The 27,351-nt window shown below is 41.3% G+C and overlaps 1 protein-coding gene across 1 annotated transcript in view; it reads left to right on the top strand.

Annotated features, from left to right (window-relative positions):
- The first annotated feature begins 338 nt into the window (after positions 1 to 338).
- Positions 339 to 27,351, top strand: part of LOC134853019 (integrin beta-2-like) — a 493,953-nt gene continuing 466,940 nt past the window's right edge. The window contains exon 1 of the mRNA XM_063868934.1: positions 339 to 342. The gene's annotated coding sequence lies outside the window, so the exon portion shown is untranslated. The remainder of the gene's footprint in view (positions 343 to 27,351) is intronic.

Here is a 27,351-nt window from a genome sequence, read left to right as displayed (position 1 = left end):
GGTATTTTCTTATTCACCAACCTAAAAGTTTTCCCCAAACTAAATTGTTGTTTACTGTGTCTGAATCCTCAAAAATAACATACAATTAGTGCGAGTTGGAATATTGCAACGATAACTCAGACTGTGATGCGTACCAGTCATGCGAGGACTCTACCCATCTGTGTGTTTCAGGTTATGCATATCAATTTGTTGGAAGTTTGAGGATTAACAAAAAGTTTGTCGGTCACTGTACCCCTCTTCCCTTCCATTCATTTGCGCCACCAAACTTTCAGCTTTCTTTTTTCGAATCTTTTAATCGTTTTTAAAGATAGCAAGACAATTCCAAATATAGGCTTATTAAATTGCTTCTAAATGAAAAGTTTTTGCATGGGATTTGGCGAGAGTTTTAGCATCGAAATCTAAAAACCTGGCCATCAAAGCCCCGTTTCCTTTCTCAAGCGACAAGCTTTCTATTTTTTCGTTGTGTAAATTACGGAAAACTATACGTTGGTTTCTGAGACGGACTAAATTTCCGCTTACGCGCTAATAGCGCGAAATATATCGCGTGTTAATTGTCACAGATTGGCTAAAAATGCAATCTTTAAACCCCCATAACTTTACGAAAAAAAATATCAGTTGAATTTTTTTTTTCAAATTTGAGCTCAGGCCAACAATAGCTTTCTAAATATACAAAAAATATATCCCTCAAAAATGGCTAGTTAAAAAGTCGAAAGCTGTCTGAATAAAAAAACCCCACCCGAGCAGAAATATTCCGTTACTTTTGTTACGAAAGTCGAAACAACAAGCTGTAAACTTAAGAAAGAAGCTTTCGAGACTCAGTGGTAGTTCATAAATTCTAAACTAAAACATGAAATAATTTCTCTATATAAGTATAGACATTCTGTACCGTACCTCACTTTCTTCAGCCTTTGAATTAGCCTGTGGGGGATTTTTGTCAATATTTTGACTTTTTTCATCTTCTCAAGTTTTCGATTAAGTGGATAAAATAGGTTGTACAAGCTCCCCTGCATAGAAGGATACGCCAAATGTATTTTTCACAAAAAGTAATGGCCCTGAGATAAGTTATTATTTTTTGTTCTTTGAAACTTTTTGACGTGTCTCGAAAACCACCCTCCCAATTGTGAGATTTTCAGTTCAACCAAAAGAAAGGGTTGAAAGAAGATCCCATTAACGAGTAGCTGAAAAACAAACTTTGTGTGAATCACAGTTTTTGAACTTTTGAAATCATTCATTTTATTCCGAATCAGTACATCAAAAAGAATTCAAAAAATTTCATAAAAGAACCTCCAGCTTGCATTAGGCCCACAGTTTAAGTCACAGGAGCTAATTGAAGTAGCAGGTTGCCGTTGAAAAACGCAACATAATGATGATGGATGATTGTGAATCATGATGTTTTTATGATGACCTTGATTTAGATAATAATTTAAATCAACTACAAGAAAAAAAATCAAGGCTGAGAATGAGTCATTGAGATCGAATTGGTTCTAGTTTTTGACATCTGACGAGTTCACATGCGATTAGCAGAAGGTAGTTCCTGATTTTTCAACATCAAAGGGAAAGATCAGAATTAGGAAGAGGATATAAGAGCAGGAATACCTTCAAAAAAGAAGAGAAGTCAGATGATCAGTATGAAAAGAAAGCTGGAGAGTCAAGTCAGCTGTACCGGGTACTTTGAGAATAGACGGTTGAGAAACAAGAAATAGCATAATGAAGCATAGAGATAGCATAATAAACTTAACGAATTAAGAGATCCCAAATCAATCGACTTCTTTCTCGTGAAAGAAATCAAATGAAACGAAAGTTAAAACAAAAGCGACTTGACGAAAAATTATTTCGGTATACACCTTTCAGAGCAAACCGATATTAAATCAGAGTGTCGAAAGGTGATGCTTATAGCCTTAATGGTGAGAGCAAAGGTTGAAAAATTTGAGAGATCACAGTTACCAAAACTTTTCATTAAACTTTTTCTGAGAAATAGCAAACACGGAAGACAGTGAAAAATAGTTAGACTTGACTTGGATTCCTTATGTCAAAAAATGCAAACACCTGAAAGAATGGGCATAACGTATTGTTTTTTTTTGGTACTCAAGATGCAGGGCCTTACCCTAATACACAAGCAGTCTGACTTTTTAAATTTTTTCTGCAAGACGTTTCTAAACCGGACGAAGTCAACGCTTAGGCTATTAGTCACCCGGGATGACCAAAAATGCTTATCATACATTTCTCATATATGGGAATTTTTTTGTCATACAATTTCAAAAATTAAGTCTTATTTTTTCCGTTACCAGCCTGTTCAACTGTTCTTAAGAAGCCGCAGAAAAAGTTCAGTTTTTTTTCTGTTTTAGTTTCGAAAACGTATGAAAACTGTATGACAAGCATTTTCTCCATACACTTGATGTATGGAACTGTACGATAATGATTTTTGTTGTACGGAAATGTATGATAAGCATTTTCGGTGTATGGAGGTCAACCCGAGCAAATAAAAAAAAGGATAAACTAGCGCTTTAACATTTTTTAACACGAATTAGCCAAAAGCGGCAACTTTTAAACGTTTTTTTTTTTTGATCGATCTGAACTGATTTTTTTTTTCAAATCGAGCTTAAAGCAGCAATAACCTTCAGTTGCATTTAAGAAGTTAATGAAAAAAATCTTGTACTAAAAACACCATCTGCGCGTACATTCCGTCATTTTGGTTGAAAAGCGGGCTCTTTTCCAGTTCCCCCCTTTGAATTTCGATTTTAAAAAAGTCTATTTAACGTTGTCATAATGCAATGAAATTTTGCAATGAAAAATGCAAACACCTGAAAGAATGGGCATAACGTATTGTTTTTTTTTTGGTACTCAAGATGCAGGGCCTTACCCTAATACACAAGCAGTCTGACTTTTTAAATTTTTTCTGCAAGACGTTTCTAAACCGGACGAAGTCAACGCTTAGGCTATTAGTCACCCGGGATGACCAAAAATGCTTATCATACATTTCTCATATATGGGAATTTTTTTGTCATACAATTTCAAAAATTAAGTCTTATTTTTTCCGTTACCAGCCTGTTCAACTGTTCTTAAGAAGCCGCAGAAAAAGTTCAGTTTTTTTTTCTGTTTTAGTTTCGAAAACGTATGAAAACTGTATGACAAGCATTTTCTCCATACACTTGATGTATGGAACTGTACGATAATGATTTTTGTTGTACGGAAATGTATGATAAGCATTTTCGGTGTATGGAGGTCAACCCGAGCAAATAAAAAAAAGGATAAACTAGCGCTTTAACATTTTTTAACACGAATTAGCCAAAAGCGGCAACTTTTAAACGTTTTTTTTTTTGATCGATCTGAACTGATTTTTTTTTTCAAATCGAGCTTAAAGCAGCAATAACCTTCAGTTGCATTTAAGAAGTTAATGAAAAAAATCTTGTACTAAAAACACCATCTGCGCGTACATTCCGTCATTTTGGTTGAAAAGCGGGCTCTTTTCCAGTTCCCCCCTTTGAATTTCGATTTTAAAAAAGTCTATTTAACGTTGTCATAATGCAATGAAATTTGGCGTGGTGAACAAATCGACAATTCTGAACAGATTTGTTCTTCATACTTTATAGCGTAACATCACGCATTTAGCCGTAATAACACGTAAAACAAACATAATACTCGGTATTTTGAAAGGGGGGAACTGGAAAAGAGCCGAAAAGCGGAATATTAATTAATTTTTCGCCAGCTGAAACCGAAAAGTTGTTTTGAATTAATTTTGAGCTCAATTTAAAACGTGTCCCACAAAATTAAATTCATGAGCTACTTTTTCAAAAACTATTATTAATTGTCCATAATACAAAAATATGTAAGTTTGGCACTTTTGCAACCGACTTCGACTTTCGAAAAATTTTTGAGCAAATTTTTTTTCAATATGTATCAGCGAATTGCCTTTAGGTTTCATGAAAAAAGACAAAATAAAAAAAATGAGGTTTTCTCAATCAATGAAAAACAGTTATCATACAAAAGCCGACTGTGACATTTTTAGTACAAAAGAGCCAACTTACCAACAAAACTTGTATCAATATTCAACCTACCGAATGTCATATACTTTATTATAAATACGCCAAAAAGGTCAACCTACAAACTTATTGTAATTTATCAACACTAGCCAACTGGTCAGCTTACAAACACTAAAGTTTATTAATACTTCAAGTCTTAGAGTTTGCGAATAGTCGGAACGCAGTATCTGTTTCGGCACTCACTGTGTGGCTCGCGGCAATCTTTGTTCAGGTTGCAAGACTCTCCGTTGTTGGGGCGACAATGAGGTGTGCCTTTTTTCTGGTAGCAGTCAATTTTCAACCCTCACACCAGTATTCTTTCAAAAGTTTAATCACCACAAAGCTCTACCCTCAAAAACACGTCTTTCTTGCTTTGATTCTGTTTGTTTGTTTTCATAATTATAAGAATAAATTTACTTTTTGAAAACTTTTTGAAAAATCAGTAAAACTTTGATGATATGAACAATAGTTTATTGACCAACAAGTTGAATTCTCCGGACAATTCATCCTCCAAAAACTCAGTTGATTATGTTTTTAAACAACATGTGCTTAAGTATTTTTTCAGGTGGGTAGTTACTTTAGCACCCAAAGTTTCGTTGGAAAACAAATGCGCTGAGGAGGGAGGGAGTGAAAACTGGTTACTTTGTAGCAGAAATGAGTGACAGGGCAGTCTGTGTCGTCAACACACTTCACCTTCTGGTTTTTCGTACTTTTATTGCTATCGGCCAGCTGAACGAAAAGTGCAGACACGCTGAGAACAGCAAAAAACATGGCGGACTTTCTCATCTCTGAAATAAAGCGATGAGACTTTTCGGATACATCAGAAAAGAATCGAGCAGGAAAATGGTGAGAGTTTTAGGGGCTCATTTTTTGAATTGTTATTTTTTTTGTGTTATCTAAATTTCTGTTTATAAAACATCAAATATCAAATAAAAAGCAACTGATCACTTCACAAGCTAAATTTTTATCAAAAACTCAAAAAAACCGGCAAAAAAAGTGTCAAGAGCAGCTATATATAGTTTTTAATTTCATACGATATTCGGATAAGACAATGACAATTTTGAGCTCGACTTTATCGCATCGCAGGTCAATTTAAACGCTGGTTTTTTGTAATTTTTAGGGCTGGCTAAAGTTTGATATAATAACTATTTTGGATTTCTCCAAATAAATATTATGTAAAGACTGTTTGTTTCCTTCCCTTTTTTGAAATTTTTTGAATCAGACTCGAGAAAAAAGGCTGACTGAAAAATCACATCTAAATGAATTTCACGGCCTGTTTTAGAGTATTTTGCCATGTTTTTTTTGCTAATTTTTGGTATTTTTGAATTCTTCAGATTGTCAGTTTTTGCCCTAATTTTTTTGTGTCAAAGTTTTTTAGATTACGAAAAAAGAAAACGTCCAACTTACCTAAACTGAAGTTTTTCAAAATGCTTTTGATAATATCCGCAAGAGAAAGTCTTCAGTCAACAAAATTTAAGAAATAACAAAATGAACACACAAGGAACATAGATATTGTAATAAACTGAAGGCGGGATTAAAAGCAAATTAAGGCGGGAATGAATGCAAATTTCAGGAAATCCCAAATTCAAAAATCATCAGAAAACAAAGAATTCGGTTCAATCAGTTTGAGTTATAGTTCTCAGAAAAAAAACACTTCCAAAAAAAAACTGAAATTTTTAAATCGCCAGGTTGAAGTTTCTGTAAAAACCATCACTGTGTGACTGAAAATCAGTATTCGTCGCTAAATTAAGCTCTGACTTAAGATAACTTAAACTGATCAGGTCTTAAAACTTGTAGAATCCTCGCTAAAAGTGAATGATTCGACAAGTGTATGAATATTCAACCTTGTCGAATCCGTTGTCAAATTACGGTAGAAAACTATTGACCAGTCTCGTAGAAATCAGTTACTTCAAAAATACATGAGCGACGTTTATTTTTACCGCTGTATGATTTTGCAAACCCGTTTTGGATATTACTCTTTACTTTGTGTCAGAGGGAAGCAAATTAGTAGTTGGGGAAGCAAAATTACGGTAGAAAACTATTCACCAGTCTCGTAAAAATCAGTTCCTTCAAAAATACATGATCGACGTTTATTTTTACCGCTGTATGATTTTGCAAACCCGTTTTTCATAACTCTCAATTTGGTTTAAAAAAATCGCTCCAGTTCACTTCAACTTTAAGTTTATTTAGATGAAATTTATTCAGCAATTCAACAGGGGAATGAGATAGATGTTGTACATACCGACTTTGAGAAGGCTTTTGACAGAGTGTACCATGGAATTTTACTTCAAAAACTTTCTGATTTCGGTGTCAGAGGGAAGCGATTAAACTTGTTAAGTTCTTATCTTAGCGGTCGCAAACAAAGTGTCAAAACTGGAAATTAATTGTCAAAATTAATTGTTGCAACCAGTGGTGTGCATCAAGGGTCAATTCTTTCGCCTTTGTTGTTTTTACTATTCATCACTGACTTACCTTAACAATGTACTGTTAGCTCACCATTATTATGTGCGAATGATTCAAAGTTCATTACCATAAACTTACCTGAACAGTTTTTTCAAGGACACTTGAATATCTTTTTTTAATTGGAGCGTAACGAACACAACGCCTCTCAATGCCCTTAAGTGTTGCTTTCTAAGTGTCAGATCGGAAAGTCAAAAAAATTATATTTCAATAACTTTTCAACTACTGATTTTTTGAAATCTCACAAAGAACTGGGTCTTTACATTACCGAGGACCTTTTTTGGGATCTTCACATATCAGAAAGTATCAAAAAAGCACATTCTGCCTTCCTTGTAATGAAAAGAATTTCTCCTAAGCTTTCCATGTGCACAAAATTGAACCTTTATTTTATCTATTCTCATATATTCCAGCTGGTGCTTCTACCCAAGCATCAAAAGTACTCGTTTGTTGGAAAGAGTCCTTTCAAAAAAGAGTTTGTTATTGGATCACTGGTCATAAAATTATAAAAACGCCCTAATTAAACTGAAAATTTTATCAGTAACATATTATTTTCAAATGCTAGATCTTTTGTACTTATCCGAATTAATGAATGGGTCCTACGATTTCGATTTTGCTGCTAAAGCGCTCAGTTATTCACCCATGGAAAATCGTTCCAATACAACGTCTGCTTCTAATTTGTTTCAGGTACAATGCCCAAAGTTGAAGATATGTGAACAGAACTTCTGGTTTCGTTTGACTCGACTTGCAAATTTAGCACCAAGTTATGTTGACAATACAGCTATTGGTTCTCTCAATAAACGCCTTCTTCGATGGAATTATTTCACTATATATTTTGATGAAGATTTTACCTGCACTTGGGAATTGCATTATGCTTGTGTACAGGACAACTGCAGAAGTTCAATAAGAAACATACCAACTTTAAAATCATCTCAGAGGGTCGACGAACCCTCTCGGACTATCCCGTGCAATTCTTATTATTAAAAATAATAAGAAAAATCACAATGGTTCATTGCTATAGTTTTATCTGAATTATCTAAGATTAAGTGATGGAAATATTATATCAAGAGAAGAAACAAGGGTGGTTAAAACTGGACATCAGTTAAATTCGTAAATTTTAATCTACCGCATGAGTTTTTTGGTATGTTTTGATCAGAAGTTTGAGAAAAAGATGTGAAAAACTCAAAGTCTGCATTTCGGTGTCAAAATCTCAATTGGTATTTTTACCATTTTTTTTCAATTCATCCGCTTCCTCTAAATCTCCTGGTGTAATTGTATGAAAAACATCGAAAATGAAACTGAAAGCAGCGTATTTTCCCGCACTGACAAAAATGGTTTCGTATCGATTTAATTTGATTGTAAATCGATTTAAAATTGATCAAAATCGATTAACAATGTACATTTTATGAACTTATTTGGATTTTAAATCGATTTATATCAATCTTTTTTGAAAATTTTAAATTGATTTAAGTGTTGTAAAATCGACTTAAATCAATTTGGATAGATTATCAGACTCACTAAAACCAAGATTTTTGCTAACACGGCAAAAAACATACTCTTCAGAAAAAAAATTGAAATATTCTGTTCCTTTTTAAAACACAGATGTTATAGAATTGATTAAATTGATGAAACTAAATCATGTTTTAAGCTCAAAATTTGGCAATGAAATCATAGAAAATCAATAAAAATTGGAATATGGGCAAAATCTGGGTAACCAACCAGAAAAGGTTCAGCATAAAATATCTCTTGATCTTATTAAAGTGCTATTAAATCATAGAAAATTATGAATATAAGCCAGATTTTGAGCAAAAACCTATGAAACGAAAAAAAGGGTCAAAATAGATCAGTTTTTTAACTCAAAATGTAAAAAGAAATCATAGAATTTTATCGATATTTTGGCCTTTTATTTTGGTCTTTTTTATGCTACAATACGCCGTGGATGTTAAATGAAAAATGATAGGCAATGAACAAATGCAATAAAAATTTGAAAATGATGAAACTCGAATGAAAAAAATTGAATTTTGTCGATTTGAATCAGTTTTAATCCCCTTAAAAAATTAAGACGGAAAAAATGGATTGAAATTGATTTGAAATCGATTTGAATCAATTTTTGTAGCTCGGATTTGTGCAGCAAAACCTTAGTTGAAAAATCCTGAAAAAAGGAACCCCTTACAGTCAAAATAATTTATGAGTCGCAGAGAAGAATGGAAAAGAAAAAATTCAACACAGCTTTGAATACTTGCTTTGCCATGTGGAACTTTTAGTAATCACAATCGCTCTTTCAAGAGATAAATCAGTCTTCGTCATCGCTAATTTACGCTCTGATCAGCGTCATATTCGCCTGAAGAAGTCTCAAACATTGCAGGATCTTCTCTTTTCAAATGTTGATTATTGTAATTTTCAGAAGGAAAAAAAAGCCCCGATAAACTTCATCTCCCTAACCAAAGCGCGAAATTTGCATAATTGTCGCTTGAATTACTCTGCGGAGCTGTTAATTCATTCCGACTCCCATAATTGGGATATAAACTGGAATAAAATGAGATCGAGAATGAAACGTTCCAGGGTTATTTTGCTGAGATTTTTCTTAATCATTGTTCCATCACTATGTTATTGGATGAGATATTGTATTTAGAAATCGGAATATCTTGCAAGCATTTTTGATACCTTCCAGTCAGAAAAACGATGAAAATTTTTTTCTACTCATATCTGCTTGTACAAATAGAAGACCTTGGAGTCGATATTTTTGATGGTATTTTCATTACAAGGCCGAACTGTGCACAGGATAGGCGCACAATTTTGTGTCTGTATGTTCCTGGATTCCAGAGACAGGTCTTTAAACATGTTAAGGAAATGAAAGAACAAAAGAAGAACAAAGGGAGCGTCCTTGTTGTGGAATCCGCTTACAAGTCACAAAATGCACAGTTTGGCCTCGTAAAGTTTTACCAACAGTTTCTGAGAAAAATGGCCATTGTACTATCCCAAGAGATACAAAAAGAAAATTTTCGGAATTTCTGTTGCTTCACCAGGTTTAGAAAAAGTTTTTCTGTATTTTTGTAATCATTCGCATGGGTGTGTCACAGAGCCAAAGTCTAATTTATTGCCAAAAATAACTATTTTTTCTATTTTCCTGAAAAAGCAGTAGTTTCGATGGAGTACCTTTGTTGTCAGGTAGCCGATGGGCGGAACTTTACAGTCCGAGGCAGTAAACGTCCCAAGATTTTGTATAGTTATACCCACTGTTGGCAAGCTCGCGCCACGTTCCATGCAGGGGTAGAGGGAGTGGGTAGTGAAAATGGATACTTGATGAAAATGCAGAAGATAGTGATAAAAACGTTCTAAAAAGCCAACTCAAATCAATTGATTTCCGCCTAATTCTGCAAGCGAACGAAAATTGAAAATAGACAGGGAAGAGCAAATAATTTAGAGGACTTTCTACTTTCTGAAATACATCGGGAACTTTTTCTGGAAAAAAAACACTACAGCTGCTCATATTGTGCTGCTGAAGTTGAGTGATTTTAAAATAAAAGTAGTTAATGACTTCAGTTATTAAACTTAAATGGTGTTAGGTTTGTAGCCACATTGCCTATATATTCCATTAACATTTAGTTTTTAGTTGTTGTTTGAAACTGATTGTTACCAACCGGCAAGTGACACTCTGTTTAAGATCTCTTGAAAGTTTTATCACCCTGCATGTAGAATCAAACCAATGAATCACGAACACAAACTGTGACATTTTTACAACTGGTCGAATCAAACAAGACTGCTCTTACCGAACTTTGACTCGAACATACCACCAGCACCCAAACACCAAAATATTTAAAGTCAAATGGTTGAGAAAATGATGGAAATTTTATTAAAAAAACACGAATAATAAAATCAGTTTGATTTCGAAAAACCCTGCAAACAATGCAATGTTAATAACACAAGGAAATTGCGTCTGGTTACATGTTGTGAAAAGGAGTTTTCTTTTATGGACGCATGCAACCTGGAAAGAATAAAAAATACCTCTCGCTCGTAAAGAGGACGCTATCTATCAGTTGTTAATTTGTCTTTACGGGATAATAAATGGTTACTCTACTAAATGACTGTTCTGGTTACTGTACCTAAATTGCATAGATGGTGTGCCAAGAAACTGAAAAATTAGTAAGCCAAAAAATAGTTCACAGTTTGCTGAAAAAGCAATTGTTTTGTAATGAGTTCTTCTTGCTTTTAAATTACAGATTAAAGGCGTCCGTCGCCATTCCTATTTTTTGCATAGAGTCTTATTCTTTGATCACAGGTTGACCAAACTTCTTACCATACAATTCCATACAGGTCCATAAGAACAGAAAATTGTACGAAATCTCTATGATAAGCATTTTTCTATATATCAAAATAGTATGAGAAGTATTCTTCCATAAACCAAAAAATTGATTTTTTTCTAAATTTTTTTTCTAGAAAACTTTGGTTTGTGTTTGTATCCGAAGGCAAGTGAAAAAGACCTCGGTTTACTCAACGCATCGAAAGTTGAACGGTCTTGCATTTACAATGTATAGAAAACGACCTGAATTGTCTTAGAGCCCTCTTTCACAAATGATACAACGAAAGTAACCATATATACCATACAAAAAATAGGAGTTTACAGCATTTTTAAAAAAGTTATTAGACTGACAGGAAAAAAAATTAAAACTAGTATATCCAGGACTTTGTTATTCGCACAAAAATTAATTTTAGCATGCAAAAACATTTTTTTGGAAATTGTTTGTTTGAGTACAAATTTCGATTTCCGGTTGAAAAAAAAAAAAAATCTTTGTGACAATTTCAAAGTTACTCGCGAAATTTTTTGTGTTGCCATATATGGGAACTGTATGATTAGCGTATTTTTTTCTCGAAAACAAAAACTTCAATTTTTTTTATCACCAGACTGTTTTATTAGACTCAAACAGCCGCAGAAATTAGTTGATGTTTTTTTTCAACCATTTTTCGATTTTGTACGAACATTGTATGATATGCATTTTCGGTATATGGAGGAAAATTTGGGATGATAATGAACAGAAAACGGCATATTGAAGCAGAAGGTAATTACAGGACAATCTAACTCGTCTACACTTTTCACTCACTTAATCATCAACCCTTTATGGCTATCGAAAACTTGAAAAAGAAAAAAGCAATTCAGATAGGGACTTTATTTATAGATAAATATAGCAAAAACTTTTTTCTGAAAGATGAGAAAAGAAAAGAACAGTTTTGCAGTTCGACTTTCTTGGGTAATTTGCTTCTGATGCTAATCTTTTTTGCAAATTGATATTAACCCGCATCCAATTTGTAGCCTGTCTACTGATATTTTGAAAATTAGCTGCTTCAGTTATAAAAAACAAATATCTCAATTTCGGAACCAGTTTTTTATATGTTCCTTCAACAAGAGATGTTTGTTGCCAAATTAGGATGCCGTTTTTTTGGGGTACGCACAATTACATGCCAATTTTTTTTAAATCAAATGTCATATTAATTTTTTTTAATCTCAAAAAATTTCAAAAGTTTGATCTAACTGAACGTATATTTGAAACGACGATTCACCAACACAAAAACTGACAGCTTATCTAATGGTTTGCGATCTTAATGAAAAAATTAAAATTTTAAAAAGTTTAGAATTGCATAACAGGAAAAACTTTTCGTTTCAGGCTAAGTTCAGAAAGTCTTGACTAGCAAAAAAATTGATCAAAAATTTGATTGGTTAGAATACAAAAAAAATTTCATTACTCAACGCTACTCGACGAAAACAATGAAACTCAAAACAAATTTTCAAAAAAACAATAATTACAACGATTTTGTTGTAGATAAGCGAGAGCCGAATAGCATCCTGAATTTTTGCGAACAAGACGTGCAGCGCAATGTCAAGTTGTGAGCAATTTTCAAGATGCAGTAGAAGCTGTTGCTTATCTGGCATGAAACAGTTGAGCTAAATTCGAACAGAACATAGTCTTTTGAAAAAGTATCAAGCTATTTGGCAACTTTTCTTAAAGTTTTTTTTGAGTGCTCTATGAAAGATATTACACTAGTGAATCAACTATTGCTTAAGTGTTAAAGTTGTTGCACAAATTTTCCAAATTTTGCAAATTTTTCATATTTTGCAATATTGCTTCAAATAAAGCACTAGCTTTTCAAATATGGCACCAAAACATACTGAACACGCGTGTTTTTTTTAAATTTTACTTCAACGATTTTCAATTCTCATCTCATTCGTGTCACTTTTTGCTGCTGAATGTTTTAGGAAGAAGTTAAAAAATTTACCGTTGCAAAATTGGTTTCGAGAAGTGTTTTAAATAGTAGCTCTGTAGTAGTTAAAACATAGTTGAAAGATGCCCGAGGGAAAAAGAGCCCGGCCTGAGGGCAGGAAGCGCCGGATGGCGGCTTTTTTTGCCCGAAGCCATCTTCAAGTATGTTCTAACTGTTGAAGAGTATGTTTTTGCTCTTTCTGAGGGGAAAATGCCGGAAAATTGTGAAAGAGCCCGCAATTCTTTTTCAAGAGCCCGGAAAAGTGCGCGAAACTATGCAAATGATTTCTTTTTTCATTCATGCGTTCTAATATTTCATTTTATATTTATGCCTTGTCGTGAAAAAACATGTGTGAAAGAGCAAAAACATATTCTTTTGTTCTTTTTGTCTTTTCTTTTTAAATCTATATAATCAAGTGTTTTTGTGCCTTATTTAAAAAAGTAAACATTAGTAAGCAAAATAATTCCGTGCTTCGTTTTATTTTAAAAAAAATAGAAATAAAAAACTACTCTAACTACATGAAAAAAATAAATTATTAGAACGCACGAATGAAAAAAGATATCTTTTGCATAGTGTCACGCACTTTTCACAATTTTCCGGGCTTTTTTTTGAAAGAAGCCCGATTATAACAATTGAAAGAGCAAAAACAAACAAAAAGATCGAAAAACATACTCTTCAACAGTTAGAAAATAGTTGAAGATGGGCTCATGCAAAAACGCCGCCATCGGGCACTTCGTGCCCTTATACCGGGCTCCTTTTCCGATGGACATATTTCAACTATGTCTTAGCTTGTATACCTGCCTTGTGTTTTGTCCCAGACAATCAAGAGCTTACATGACATCTCGAAATAGGTTTCGAATTTCGACATTGCATGTCTCGGTATTTGTCAGAAAAATCTCGATAAAAATTGCTGCTACAACAAAAGGATATGCAAAAAAAACTGCTTTTTTAAGCGCCCTGTAATAATACAAAGTCAATCGATTTCGATTTTCACGCTCATCAGTTTTGCTTTGATAGTGATTGCTCAACACTAGTGGACAAAATTAAACGCAAATCCAGGTCTCTCGAAAAACCATACTTTAAGGACCATTTTGGGTATTTATTTGAGTTTCAACAAAATTTTGACATAGACCGACACCAAATGAACTACCCAGATCTGAACTACCCTCTTTAAAGGTCGCAGTTTTAAATTTGAAGCACTTACCAGTTTTTCTGGGTCTGAAGTTGTCAGTCCTTGAATCTAAGCATTTTAAGAGTAAAAACTTAAACTTGCGTTAGATTTTGTCCTACTGTAAAGTAGTAAAAATTTAATCGAAAGTAAAATGAACTCTTTTTTGAGTTAAAAAGGAGAGAATACCCTGGTTCAATCTTATGAACTCTTCACCCACTATGTCCAGCAACTCGCCTTCAGATCTCTTCGGGACGGCCCGAATGATTTTCGTCAGTAAATCGTACGACCTTTCCGACATCCTGGCCAACCTCACGCACTTTGGCACAAAGAAGAGTTGGTCAACCAACACCTGCTGTGTCCTCGTGTCCATCACCACCATGTGCGTAGGGTATCTCTTATTGCAATATGGTGCGGAGCTCGAACCCAGCAGATATTTCGAACCAGTAGGTCTCTGATAGGCCTCACTGTCCTTCAAATTCATTTCGTTTTCTAGAGCCTCTCGCCAGCCTCCAATCTTTTGATCTGTCTGTAGAGCTCCAGGGAGCACTTCCACACTTAGGGACATCACTAGCCCATGGGCACGCTCTGGGCGTTCCAGTGATTCTATAGAGCTCGTCATGCTGTAAAATCCCAAGCAGTGATCAAGTTCACCTCCGTTACTCCATGACAGCCCGCAATCAACTCCATTCCACTCCTGTCCGACATGCTCAACCTCCCATAGAGTTGCGCCAGTTGGCGATGCTGCTCACTCAGCGTAACCAAGCAATGTCCCGAGTTGCACGCATGTCCAACCATTCCACTACTGTGGGCTAGACAGGTTCCCTGTCTCAACTAATCACCAGAGAGAGTTCCCTCGGATGGTTCCGTGGATGAGTTGCTCTTCTGTTTCGTTACCTTTAGGGCCAGCAGATGGTGTATCATAGCCAAATCGTGTAGGCTAGCGTCATCATCCAAGTCAATTGTGACATCTGCTGTCATATCCCAGATTAAGCCGGCGTTTGGATGTGGACACCAAGAAGGCTTCATGAGTTCCCACATGGTTACTAAGCTGGTTTTCAAGGGACCGCCCCAAGAACCACAATCAAAACTCACTTGTCCCTACAGCTCGGCAACCGAGGGTTCGACCACTCGTTCTTCCAAAACAATCCCCAGCCTGGGTTCTTCCATCATCAACATGCCAATTTCCTTGACCCGCTCAACCCAGAAATTGAGTACTACATCTTGCTCATAGCCAAAGTACGCTTCCCTGGCTTCCTCATTCAGGAAGGGAATATATGTTATCCCTGGTATGCCAGACACAAATTGGAACGACTTCAACTTCCCAGTGTTGCATAGTCTTTCTGTCCCCTGACTGTTTCAATAAACTCCCGGCTCAGTTTCAATTCTTTGTTGGAATATCTTCTCACTTCTTCCAACCTGCGATAGCTCTCCATGTCGTTCGACTCCTTATTTGGTATGGCCAACGGCATATCCTGACATAGCTCCAGGATTGCCCTCAGAAAGTTTCGTTCACAATCATCTCCCCCTTGCTGTATAGTTTTTATGCATTCTCCCAACACAGGAGTGGGGATACGATCCACCACGAACCTCACGAAGCAAAGGGCATCTTTACGATTAGCCCAGGCTATCGTCGAATCGTCTCTAGAAATCATTACTCGCAGGGCTTCCATCAATTCCAGTTCCTGTTCCTTTGATTTCGAGTCGTTGTTGGCCTCATATTCTGACTTCTTGATCCCCATCAAACACCAGGCCAACCATACTTGCAAGTCAGTTCTCGTACACGGATGAGCCAGGTATGCTGCCACTTTCGCAAGTGCATGCATCATCTAGTCGAAATATCTTTGGAGGGCCGCCCTCCGAGAGTTTTAAAGCAGCTTTTCAAGACCGACTTCGTTTGCCTTTCCGATTCAAGTTAGAGCTCTCCTGCATGGCTTGCTTCTCGTTCCAGGCCATCAAGTGCCCTCTCGCGAAATTCCTTGCCTTAAGCATCTCTACATAACCCCCTGCTGGATCTCCCATGTGGGCTGAGTCTGGCACTGTGATCCGGCTATACTCGACCACGTCGAGTTGTCCCTCCAGCTTCATTCGCGCCATGTTGGTTCGCGAGGGCTTGTAATCATCAAGTCCTCCAGATCAACACTGACTGATGACTTCCATTTCTAACTTAGTATCCGCCAAAGTCCGTGCATTTTTCTTCGAGCTTGTTGCCGTTGTGGTCAAAGCTGCCAATAGCATCGGGGGTATCAGGTTCTCTTTTTCTCCCCCGGCCAGCGTCGCGCCATCACCTTGTCCATTCTCACTCGGCCGAGCTGCTCTTGCCAACGAGGCCACCACTGCACTAGCCTTCGACTTCACCACTTTTTGATTCACGGTCTTGCTTCTTGTTTTCCCTTTCAACCGTTTCAGCAATTTCCTGGCTCGCCTAACGGGTAAATTTATCGTGATCTGCTGATCATCGGCAGTATCCTCTGTGACTGACTCAGTCAGAACATCAGACTTTATGGATCTCATTAGCTTATCCAGAACCTCGCGTATGATGGGTTGGTTTAACCCCACCTTCATTACGTACTGAGTCCCGTATCTGCGTATCAAGTCCCATGTCCTCTCCATGAAGGTCACTCGGCTCCAGGTCACTCCTGTCGTGCGCTCAAGTTCGCTCTGGTATCTCTCCCATTCTTCTTCAGGTAGCGTTTTGGTCTCTTCAATTCTCCTCCTCCTTGGTGATTCATGGAGCAGTTTCTGTAGGTTCCTACACCGGTTGTCCATTGCCAGGCTTACTGGATCCACTAGGGATAAGGTAGCCGGCGCCTCCTTCGTAGGGGACATGAAAGACGACGTTGTCATCAGCAGTAGATTCCCATCGCCTTACCCGTCGTCGTCTCCACTAAACTGGTATTCCAGTAAGTCTCTCTCCAATGCTCCTAAGTCCAACCCACCCGACTTCTCTCCCTTTCCTTTCATGTGATCGTCATCCTTATCCATCAGTTCGTCATCATTAGGGTCTGGTTTTGGTCCAGGTCCCGAAGGGCCTTGTCGCATATCTATGCCCGAGTCCGGCCGCGCCGGTACGGTCAGATCCCCTGGGTGATAGAATAGTTCGTCATTCACCAGGAATTCTACCGACTCCTCGCCACATGGCGCCACATCATCGATCGTTATGTACGTGCCTCCTCTGCGCTCCTTTACTACTTCCAATATCAGCACTTTCACTTCTCCTGATCACTTCAATCGTGACACATCATTCCACACGTCAACCGGGACCTCTGGTCTCCTGGAAGGTGGTGCCTTGATCTTCTTTCGGCTCCAAGCATCCGGGAATGTGAAGTCGAACGTATGCATGGCCGCAGCGTTCCAACTGATGAAGCGCGGCTCCATCCCTCCACTCCATTTCAGCATTCTATCTTCCGCATCACGAGCCGCTCCGACGCGACTCCAAACAATATCCTCCTTATCGGTGGGTATCGGGGGCATTGGTCCGGCAGCGGCCTGGACCCGGAAAGCCACGCTTGCTGGTTCTCTTTGACGTGTGAATAGGCTCCCGGCCACAGTTGGCCCGCATCACCTCTCCTGAATCCTTCACCACTGGTCGCAGATTCCGAAACTTCGGATTGAACTGGACATGGGAATGGTCCTCGCGGCCCATTCGGCACTTAAAATTGTTGTTGAAGTCCATCAACATCCAACCTGGCTCAGTTATTCTTCCGAATAACCTGTCGTCGCTAGCCGACAATCTCAGTTTTTTCTGTTTCATGCAATTCAGCACGGAACAATCCACAACCGAGACTAAGTTGACATACAACACCGAGTTCCTGTACGCCTTCACTTGTACGTCCGGGAATACAAATGACATCACGTGTCCTTACACCACCGTGACGAACTCCCTCAGTCCATGGACTAGAGCCAGCGGATCGATCCGCATCATCACGGCCAGATCTGTCAGCAAGGGCATGCCACAATACTGCTTGCATTCACTCGCCCGCCTTGCCACTTTATCTTCTCCTGTGATACTACTACTCTGCTGCAGGAGATATTGGAGCAAGAGGATCATCCAATCCTTCATCTTCTTGAACGAGGCGGTTTCCAACTGCGCGTTGAATTCACGACTCGCTCCCTGAAGTTGTTCGGGGTAGCGTAATAGCACGAGCAAATCGTCCAGCCGTCATAGCAATCAGGGTAAGGAATCCATCCAAACTCAGGTCCGCTAACGCTTGGGTGAAGAGATTCGCAGGTCCTTCCACAAAGTTCTCGTGACCAAACGTCACTTACAGTGCTAGTACCAGACCGATCGATAGTTTCCGGATATCCATAACAAAGCTCGCGATCAGATTCCGGAAGGCCCTCGGGTAACACGTTGACAGGAAGGATGGCGTCCATCCCACTCCCATTCCATCCAGGATAGCGTCTGATCGCTCATATTGTGCCCTCGTGGCCAAAATATCAGCCTGGAATTTATCCAATGACATTGTGTTCACATCTTGCATCAATTGTAGCATCATACCCCCGGCTAACTCCCTCTCGTTTAACAAGTTTTTCAGGTAAGCGTGTATCTCTTTGATTACCGACGGTGCATGCTCGAATGCGTCTTCTCTCAAGATACACAAACTTGGTGAAAGGTACAACCAAGAGTTGTTGTGTGGCTTCGTCCGCAAAGCCAATGTCATAAGATCCTCTTCCGCCGATGTTATATTTTTCTGACTGTCCTCCCTTGTTCATTTTACGCGTAATCCGTTTGCCTGAACCAGATGTCTTTGGCCACATGTTGTACCAACAGGTGATCATCATCTATCCCTGGCCTCAACTTCAGCAACCTGGCGAAGTTGGACATCTCCAACAGCAGGACTTCGTCCAGCACCAACCGAGTTGTGCTGCAATCCTTGAGTCCCTGGATAGCATTGGAAATGTCAGCCCAGATGGCAGGAAGCTCCGACCGGGGTGGGTAGTAGTTGTTAGGATCCACTATCCTCTTCGGCGCAGGTATTATCACGTTGAATTGAATTCCCTCCGCTAAAGTTGTGATCATCGTGTACACAAACTGTAGGGGTTCTGGCAATGCGGCATATCCCGGTGATAATACAAAGATGACCTTCACCATATTCTTGGCGAAGTGTCGCTGTACTGATGCCTCCACCTCGGTCTTGGCTGAGAGCAGCGTCATTATAGCTTCTCCTATGACTTCATTGCTCGGGATTGATCCATCAGTCAGACGGAACAACAACCGTCTACTCTGCAAGTGGTCATTCGAGCCGGCAATCACAATCACCTGCGGTTACATACTGATCGTCCTTTGCATGCTTATCGTCATGCCTGCTGGTTGCCCCCAGTCTAACCTAGGCGCCGTCAAGAATATCACATCCGGCCAAAAGAGAGAACGGGGCTTGTAGGAATAGTCTGAACTGGCAACTATCAGATATTTAGCCTCCTTCATATCCAAAGGATCATAGGCAGCAAACAGGCTGTCACCCACTGGTGCCCTTAGTCCCTCGTATCTAATATCGTCCCGTTTCACCGCGGTCGCTCGGGGATAGTCTCTCGAGTACTCACCAGGCGGCTGGTCGGGTGGCTTGGTGAACTGCCTATACAGCTTGTGGTGTTTGTTATTGGGCTTATTCTCTGCCAGAAATTTGCTCTTCCGAACAGGTGGTGTCAATTTCCTGGCTCTCCGACGGATGTCCCTAAGAGATCGGGTATTCAAGGGCCCAAAGGTATTGTCCTGAGGCAATCCATCGAGGTCCATGAACCTGAGCGTAGTCGCGGAGCTAAACTGCTCCTGTTCCTCCAAAAGCCAGTCCTCGCCCGATATTCGATACAACCTCGTCACTGTGGGACCATCTCCATCGATCATCCTCCTAGCGTCCTCTCGACACGTCAATGTGTTCATGTTCAGCCTTGGCGACTTGTCTGTCTTATACTGTCCCCAACCGCTGGGGTCTGGACGGTTCCAAAGCAGCACGCTGCTTGGTTCAACCCCTTCCGCTGGCACGGCGCTTGTCGATTGGCTTGTCGTCAAAGCTTGGGTTGCTGTAGCGGCCGGGTTGTTAGTCCCATACACGGTCTGGGGCTAGTCTGGTTCTGATCAATCGATACCCCAAGTCGGCTCTCCAATGGTTGTCTTCTAGGGGTAGGAGCAGTCCCCAAACTTTCTCTCACATCTGAGCTTGGAGCAACGGGAGCAGCTGCACCCGTTTCCATTGCCAGGGGCCCGAGGCGGTTGACGAGTGATTCCGGCACGTTGCCCCTCACTCTACCTCCTCCAGTCGAACTGGTCCAAGCCAGTGAGTTGGTCGCCCTCAATTCTTGCTCCACTTCCCTTAACTGCGTCTGGAACACGTCATTGATCCAGCGTCTCTTTTGCTGGGTGTTGAAAGAACCATTAGTCGGAGCTCGCCGGGGTTGCTTCTCACCAGACCGCGGGTCATCTCGTTCCACCGGGTCACGTTGCCGTTCATGAAGTCTGCCACCTTTGGGTTCTGCGGTTTCGTGCACAGCACCACGAGTCTGGGCCTGTGTTTCTCCTTCAGCTCATTCAAAAGGCAGACCAAGAGGGGCCCCCTTGCCCTCTGGGGTTACAGGGGCCCTCGAGACGTCATTGGTCCCGAGCATTATCACCAACGTGTCTAGGTAATCCTCGCCCTGGAACTCTATCATTTTGATGACCTGAGCCACGGAAGCTCCTCCAAAAGATACAACAGTAGTCTGACCAATGACAAAGATCTCGTTCAGATCCCTCACTAAACTATCTCCTAAAACCAAATGACAATTCCCTGGGGAGCTGCCTGGTTGCTTATGGCGGAATTCCAGCCTATGCCATTCAAGCAAGCTCGAGGATGCTCCGCGGCTACATGCACGAACTGGTTGCGCACCATTAGGTTCTTCCTGATGTCAACTACACGAGACTTCTGAACCAGTCCGCCATGCGCAGTCCCCGTTGATGCTATGGTTCGAGGTGTTCGCTCCGAGCTACTTGGGGAACGATCAAGGCGTTGGGAAAGGAAGAACCCAGCGTCCGGCCAGTGGTCCTGTTGATCTCGTTCATCGTTGCTCTGGCCACCTGGTTGAATGACAACTGAAACTGGGGAGCCAGATAGGTGTCTGAAGGAACCGGTTTCGTATTTCTCGGGTTCGGAGCAGACTGTGATGTCTGCTGAGGAGCCTCGGGCTCTCGGTGCGCACAGCTCCTCTGCCTTCGTCCTGGGACGTGCGTCTCTGGATGCATCCGAGGAGTTCATCCTTGCCAGAACCTCCGGTGACACTTGGCTCACCCTCGCCATATATAGCTCCTTCAGGTGTTTGATCTCTTCTTCCTTGAAGGCAATTTGCAGATCTTCAAACTTCTTTTTCCATTCGTCTCTTTCTCGAGCTAATGCCCTGTACTCCTGCAGCTTGGCACACAGGTCACTTTGATCCTTCTCCTTTTTCTCCAACGTCTCAATCGTCTCCGAGGTCTGGATCTCTATTTCGTTCATCCTCACCCTCTTCAATGGAGGAGCAGCTGTTGGAGAGTCTCTTTGCTCCGATGAGCGGCTGTACAGGGGCATCTCACCTAGCCGGTGATCCCTCTGCTCGCCTAGTCCCGGCTCACGAGCCAAGTCATGGCCGGACATTTCTCCTCGCCGCCATCTCATTAATCGGTTACGACCTCTCTCGGCGGTCCCGGACTCACCGAAGGCCAGCATCAGTACTATTTCCGTGGGGCGAGTCCCTCGACCCTCTCGTCCTAACGCGTTGAGGAGCGAGACCACAAACATCGCCAATCCCGGGTCTTCTTGTGCAAAGTCACAGTCAATCAGCCGCTGGTATATCTCGTCCAAAGTCGCTCCTAGACTAGCTGAGAGGAATTCCATCAAATCGTTCGAGTCACGCATCTTTCTACAGTTTATCTTTCGTCGTCGAGTTCCTTCTGATTTGTCAAATTCAATAAACAAAACTGGATCAATCAAGATCTAAAAAGCAAGTCACAATTTAAAACCATAATTTCATGCCGTTCCATTTTCAGGATAAAACATCATTCACGTCTTTTTTTTTAAAATTATCCCTTGAAACTTTCTCTTCGTTGCTGATTTAAAACTTAGCACCAAAGTTGATCGTCCACCTTCAACCTTATTAAGTTAACACAAATGAGCGTTGTCACCTTCACTACCTGGAGTGTTCCAGGTCATTTATGACACACACGCACATCACAAAAAACATAACCTAACTATAACATAACACATAAACATCAAATATTCACTCTATTACATAAAAACATAATCCCTAGTAGCTTGCCTAAACTAATCCTAACGCCTATAAAGTACCTATAATAAAAACCACTTATCGCCGAATGCAACTCCTAGCATATACTCAGATAGTATTTTTTATGTAAGTAAACCTCTACGTCAGTTTCTGAAAATATCACGTGAACAAGGGCATATAACTCTCTCGGATGTAGCTTTCTCCTATTTGGATCATAGACTGGTAACGAGAGAGAGAGGTCACTCCTCTCTCAACCAGAAAATCCCTAAGTCGATTCAAGGCCAATACCAAGCCATCTGGACTTACGTGTTGCTTTTCAGTGGCCTTATTAAAATCAAACACAAATATTTCCCTGGTATCTGTGATGCAACAGGGGGCAGCGCTATCATCCCTCCGGGCCTCTGTTTCCATAAAAACTCGATATTCTTATACTCTCTTTTAAAGTCAGCCGCTAGTGCTGTTTTGAAGCTTACATCCGCGGTTATCGCTATAGCGCATCTACGTTCCGTGAAAATGAAATCGCTGACCGTTATGACGATATTGTTTGAATAATGGTTCGGTAGGTCAAAATAAGATTCAAAAATTTGTCCGAAAGGTGGTTTTTAGCGTTCTCGCCTTCCGTTTCAGTTCTCCGGTTTCTCTTGCCGATTAAATTTTTTTGATGAGCAGGTTTTCGGTGTGGGTGAGTCCTACCCCCACTCCCCGAGCAAAAATATCCATCGACGTGCCCATCGATCGCCCAAAGTCGAGCAGATCGAGGTTGGATTGCGAAACGCCTAGAGGGCCATCTGGAGTGACCCAGTTGGACTCGGTATTGTCATGGCTGACGTATTTGATGCCGTCTTTATCGACATCCTGAATGGTCAAGATTGTCTCTTTAGGATCCACTGGCAGATCGTGGAGCCATTCGAGCAGTCGCAAGTTCGTTAATTCTTGCTCATGAGTCTGCTCCACCTCTGGTTCGAACTCTACTTCTGGTTCGGAGCGATCGTCGATCCAATCCTGGTCCATGTCATCACCAAGTCGATCTCTCTTGGCATCGCTACTTCATCCAGACCCACTAGCGACTCCATCATATCGCTTAAAACTATCCTGTCTATAACGAAATCCTCGCCATACGGGTTGTACTTCTTCTTGTTCTTTTATTTCTTGCTCTGGCGTGTCTCCATGGTGAGAGGAAAGTCAGGTTGTACTCCTTTGTCATTTTCAGTTTGTTCTGAGCAGTCCCAGTCCTCTTCGTCATAAGGTAGAGTTTCGTCGTCCACCTCCACTCGCTCGGTCAACTCGAGGTCCAGCGGCAGATTGCAATTATCTACCACCTCATTCCCGTCGTTTTTGTCGCGCTTACCTCTTTCATTCACTTCACAAGCAGGATCCACTATCAAATAGTCTCCTTCCTGTATGTCCGCTGGGATACACCAGTCAACTGATGAGGCATTGTGCGGTTTGATGTTTTTGTGATGAGATGCTCTTCGGGTGCTCAGTCGATAAAACCGACCTCCTTGGTGCATTTCTGTTATTTGAAATGGGCCGCGCCATTTTTTTAAATAATTTTTTTGGTTCCTTTCGGTGGAACTACTTCCTGGAACACCCAGACGTAATCGCCGACTGAGTTGGCTTTTGCATCTGCAGTCTTTTAATTAAATCTCTTTTTTGTATAATTTGCGCCTGTTGCGTGTTGCTCCTGCATAAGTCATTGAGGTCCTGCTGCCTCCTTATAACATCACGCACGTACGATTGTGGTGCTGTTTTCTTCCCTTCTTCACTCAGGGTAGAAGAACGTTAACGGAAGAGCTTTTTCGTGACCAGCTAGCATCATATGTGAACTTATTCTCGTGGTGGAATGCTCTGTGCTGTTGTAAGCGCCCATCACTTGCGGCAAGTGTCTATCCCAGCCATCCATGTAGCGTGAGCAATAGACTCTCAACATGGATACCAGCGTGCGATTTTGCATTTCAACTAGGCCACTCGTTTGTGGGTGATAAGTGGTTGAGTGGGCCTGTGCCACCTGCAACCTTTTCAATAACTCCTTCGTGAGATCGCCCACGAATGCTTTGCTATTGTCCGATTGGAATGTGATGGGCATTAGTGCCTCGCTATCCACACACTTATCAAGTGATCGCATGTTTCCTTTGCTGATGCTGTCATGCAGGTGGCTGCCTCTGCATATTTCCTGAAATGATCGATCCTTACCAGCACCTGATTGTAGCCTGTGGCTGTCATGCATATCTTCTGGTGATCAATTTGCACTACTTCGTTGAATCCCGATGACTCTATTGACTGCAGAGGGAGTCTTAGTTTCCTGGGGTCCTTCGCCTGTTGACAAGACAAGCATGCAGAGATCCACTTTTCGCAAGCCTTCTTCAAACCAGGCCATTCGAATCGTTTCTGTACCCTGTTTTACACTTTGTCCACGCCTTGATGGCCCATTTGATCATGTGAACGAAAGAGCAATTCGGTCTGGTATAACGTTGGTAACATATTGAATTATACTTGTAGAGGACCTTGTCCTCTTCCTTGCGTTTACAGGTTACGATTCCGTACTTGTTCAGGTACAACAGATCCTTTCTCTTCATGTAAAATTGCTTCAAAATCTTATAGCTGTCTTCCTCTAAATCTCCTTTGTCAGGTGCCCCGTTCTCGACCCATCTTTTCAGATTGCTCGTCATTCTGTCTTTTCGATGAGCCCTTAGGAGGTCCGACAACCGGTATCTGGCTTTCAGATACGTCTTTACCACGTTTAGTTGCCCGCTCATTATCTCCGGAGCATGGGCATCGTCCATCAACTTGACACACCATATCTTCTTCAAAGGTGTTGCTTCCTGCACAGATGGCTCCAGATTGGTACGGACGACCGTACCATGTGGCAGTAATCTGGTTGGGCGTTTCGACACAGCTATCAGTTCAAACTCATCTGCGGCATTGTCCACTACAGTGCCCTCCTCATCAGAGGTATACCTGTCTCTGTCCGGGCCCTGATGCATTTCCCGCTCCAGCCCGCGCTGTTTCCATTCCACCAACAAGGAATGAATCGCAATCTCCAAAACATCCGAATTGGAAGTAGTCTCCGATGTGTTTTCCCACGACTGGGGCCTCGAGTCCTCGAGTCCTCGAGCCGATGGATTCCACATCATTATGTTCCGATCTGTCTATGATGTTTCTCGACTCCCCGGACAAAACTTTGTCCCTTGGTCGCCTTGAATCCGGCTCCCCGGACAACATTCTGTCTTTGGTTGTCCCAACATTGTCTCCCCGGACAAGTCGTCCTGTACGGCTCGAAAGTGTCTAACTCCCCGGATATTGTCTCGTCCCCGGATGAACAATTCAAGCTCGGTTTTTACTCTTCCCTTGCATCCGTAAATTGTACTCTTCTCGTGAAGCTGGATTTCGATTTGACCCTGACTTCTTCAGTTGCTTGGATCTGGTTCGATGTCCCACGTTCTGTGAACGAAGTCCTCAACAAGACATCCTTCGGCCTTGAGCTCACCAGCTGGTTCACTATCGACCAGCAATCCCACTTGCCTCTTCACCGTTCTCTCAGTGACGGTCAACCGTTGGATGGTCTCCATCCACTCACGATCATGTCTGTCAACTTCTCTATCCTGCAAGTCACGGAGCTTTCCCATGACGTCCGGCGCCACGTTCACTGTCCTGTTTAGTAGGGCTATGCTGTTTATACCCAGCCTGGTAAGCTCTTGCTGCACCAGTTTGGATCGGACTAGCAGATCCAATGCGACAGGATCACCCTGGCCAATATCTTTATTTCAGCGGCCGTCTCCACCGGAAGTTCAGGGTGTCCTCGTATGGGGTGCCCTGACTTGTCCAGCCACCTTGTGAGTGGTAGTTTATCGTAGGTTTCCTTATCTAGAAAGGAAAATCCGTCTTTGATTTCTGCCTGATTGGCCTGCTTCTCCTCTAAGCGCTCATAGAATTCTGCCTTTTTACTGAGGCTACCAGTATTCTGGTGCTTGTCACCGGTACGGTGCTCCATGATCATGTGGTATCCAACCAGGTGCACGATCCAACGACCAATATAACTTTGGTCCATCGAACAGGTTTTCAGCCAGGCAAGGGCACGATTATCCACACGCAACTTGAAGGGAGCACTCTCCAAGTAGGCCCTGTATTTTTCCACGAAAGTGATAACCGCGAACATTTCCGCTTTTGGTGCGCCGAACTTCATCTCAGTATCGCTCAGGACCTTACTTCCGTAGGCTGTCGGACGGAGAACCGTTCTCCCGTTCCACTCTTGCTCCTGGTGAAGTATGCCTGATATCGCAACTACTGATGCATCCGTGTCTAACACGAACATCCTCTTCTCTGTTGGCATGCCGAGGACCAGTGCCTCGCATATTTCACGTTTAATGTTTTTAATTGAAACTTGTGCCTCATCAGTCCAAGTGAATTTTTTCCCTTTATTTCTGATCAACTGCTGCATGGGGTATATCTTATCGGCGTATCCCTTGACAAACTCCCGATAATAGTTAGCAAACCCCAGAAAGCTCATCAGTTGTGTATCTGTCTTGGGTGCCTTTCAGGTCAAGACCGCTTCGACCGCTTCGGGATCCGGTCTCACTCCATGATTATCCACCAGGCGGCACAGATATTTTATGGAGTCTCTGAGGATTTCACACTTTGAGGGTTTATACTTCAGGCCCGCCTGCTTCATGCAAGTAAACACCTCATCCAACCTCTCTATGTGATACTCCAGGGTTGGTGTTGCTATCACGACGTCATCGACATAACACATGACGAGGTTCCCGTATTTCTTTGTCACACTCGTGAGTGCCTGGGCCATCAGTCGCTGGAATGTTGCCGTCGCGTTGCACAATCCGAGCGGTATCCTCTTCCACTGGAACAATCCCAGCTCGCACGCGAAGCCCATTTTCTCACGATCTTGCTTTCTAAGTGGCACTTGCCAGAACGCAGAGCCCAAATCTAACGTCGTGAATAACTTCGCGTCCACCAGCTTGGAAAGGCTCTCATCGATGCGGGGAATCGGGTATGCGTGATTTTTCGTCACTGCGTTCAGGTAACGGAAATCACAACAAAACCTAAGTTGCCCCCTTTCTCTTTAGCCATGACCACGCCACAAGCCCGCGGTGACTTCGACGGCTCGATCATGTCGTACTCCATTAACGTCTCGTCTTCCTTCCTGCACGCTTCTGACTTATGAAGGGTCATTCTCCTCGCCCCTTGCCTATGAGGTACCGAGCCCTC

Source organism: Symsagittifera roscoffensis, chromosome 8 (genome assembly GCF_963678635.1).
Source record: "Symsagittifera roscoffensis chromosome 8, txSymRosc1.1, whole genome shotgun sequence".
NCBI classification, from domain to species: domain Eukaryota; kingdom Metazoa; phylum Xenacoelomorpha; order Acoela; family Convolutidae; genus Symsagittifera; species Symsagittifera roscoffensis.
The sequence above is the reverse complement of the archived record's forward strand: the minus strand, read 5'-3'. Positions and strand labels throughout refer to the sequence as shown.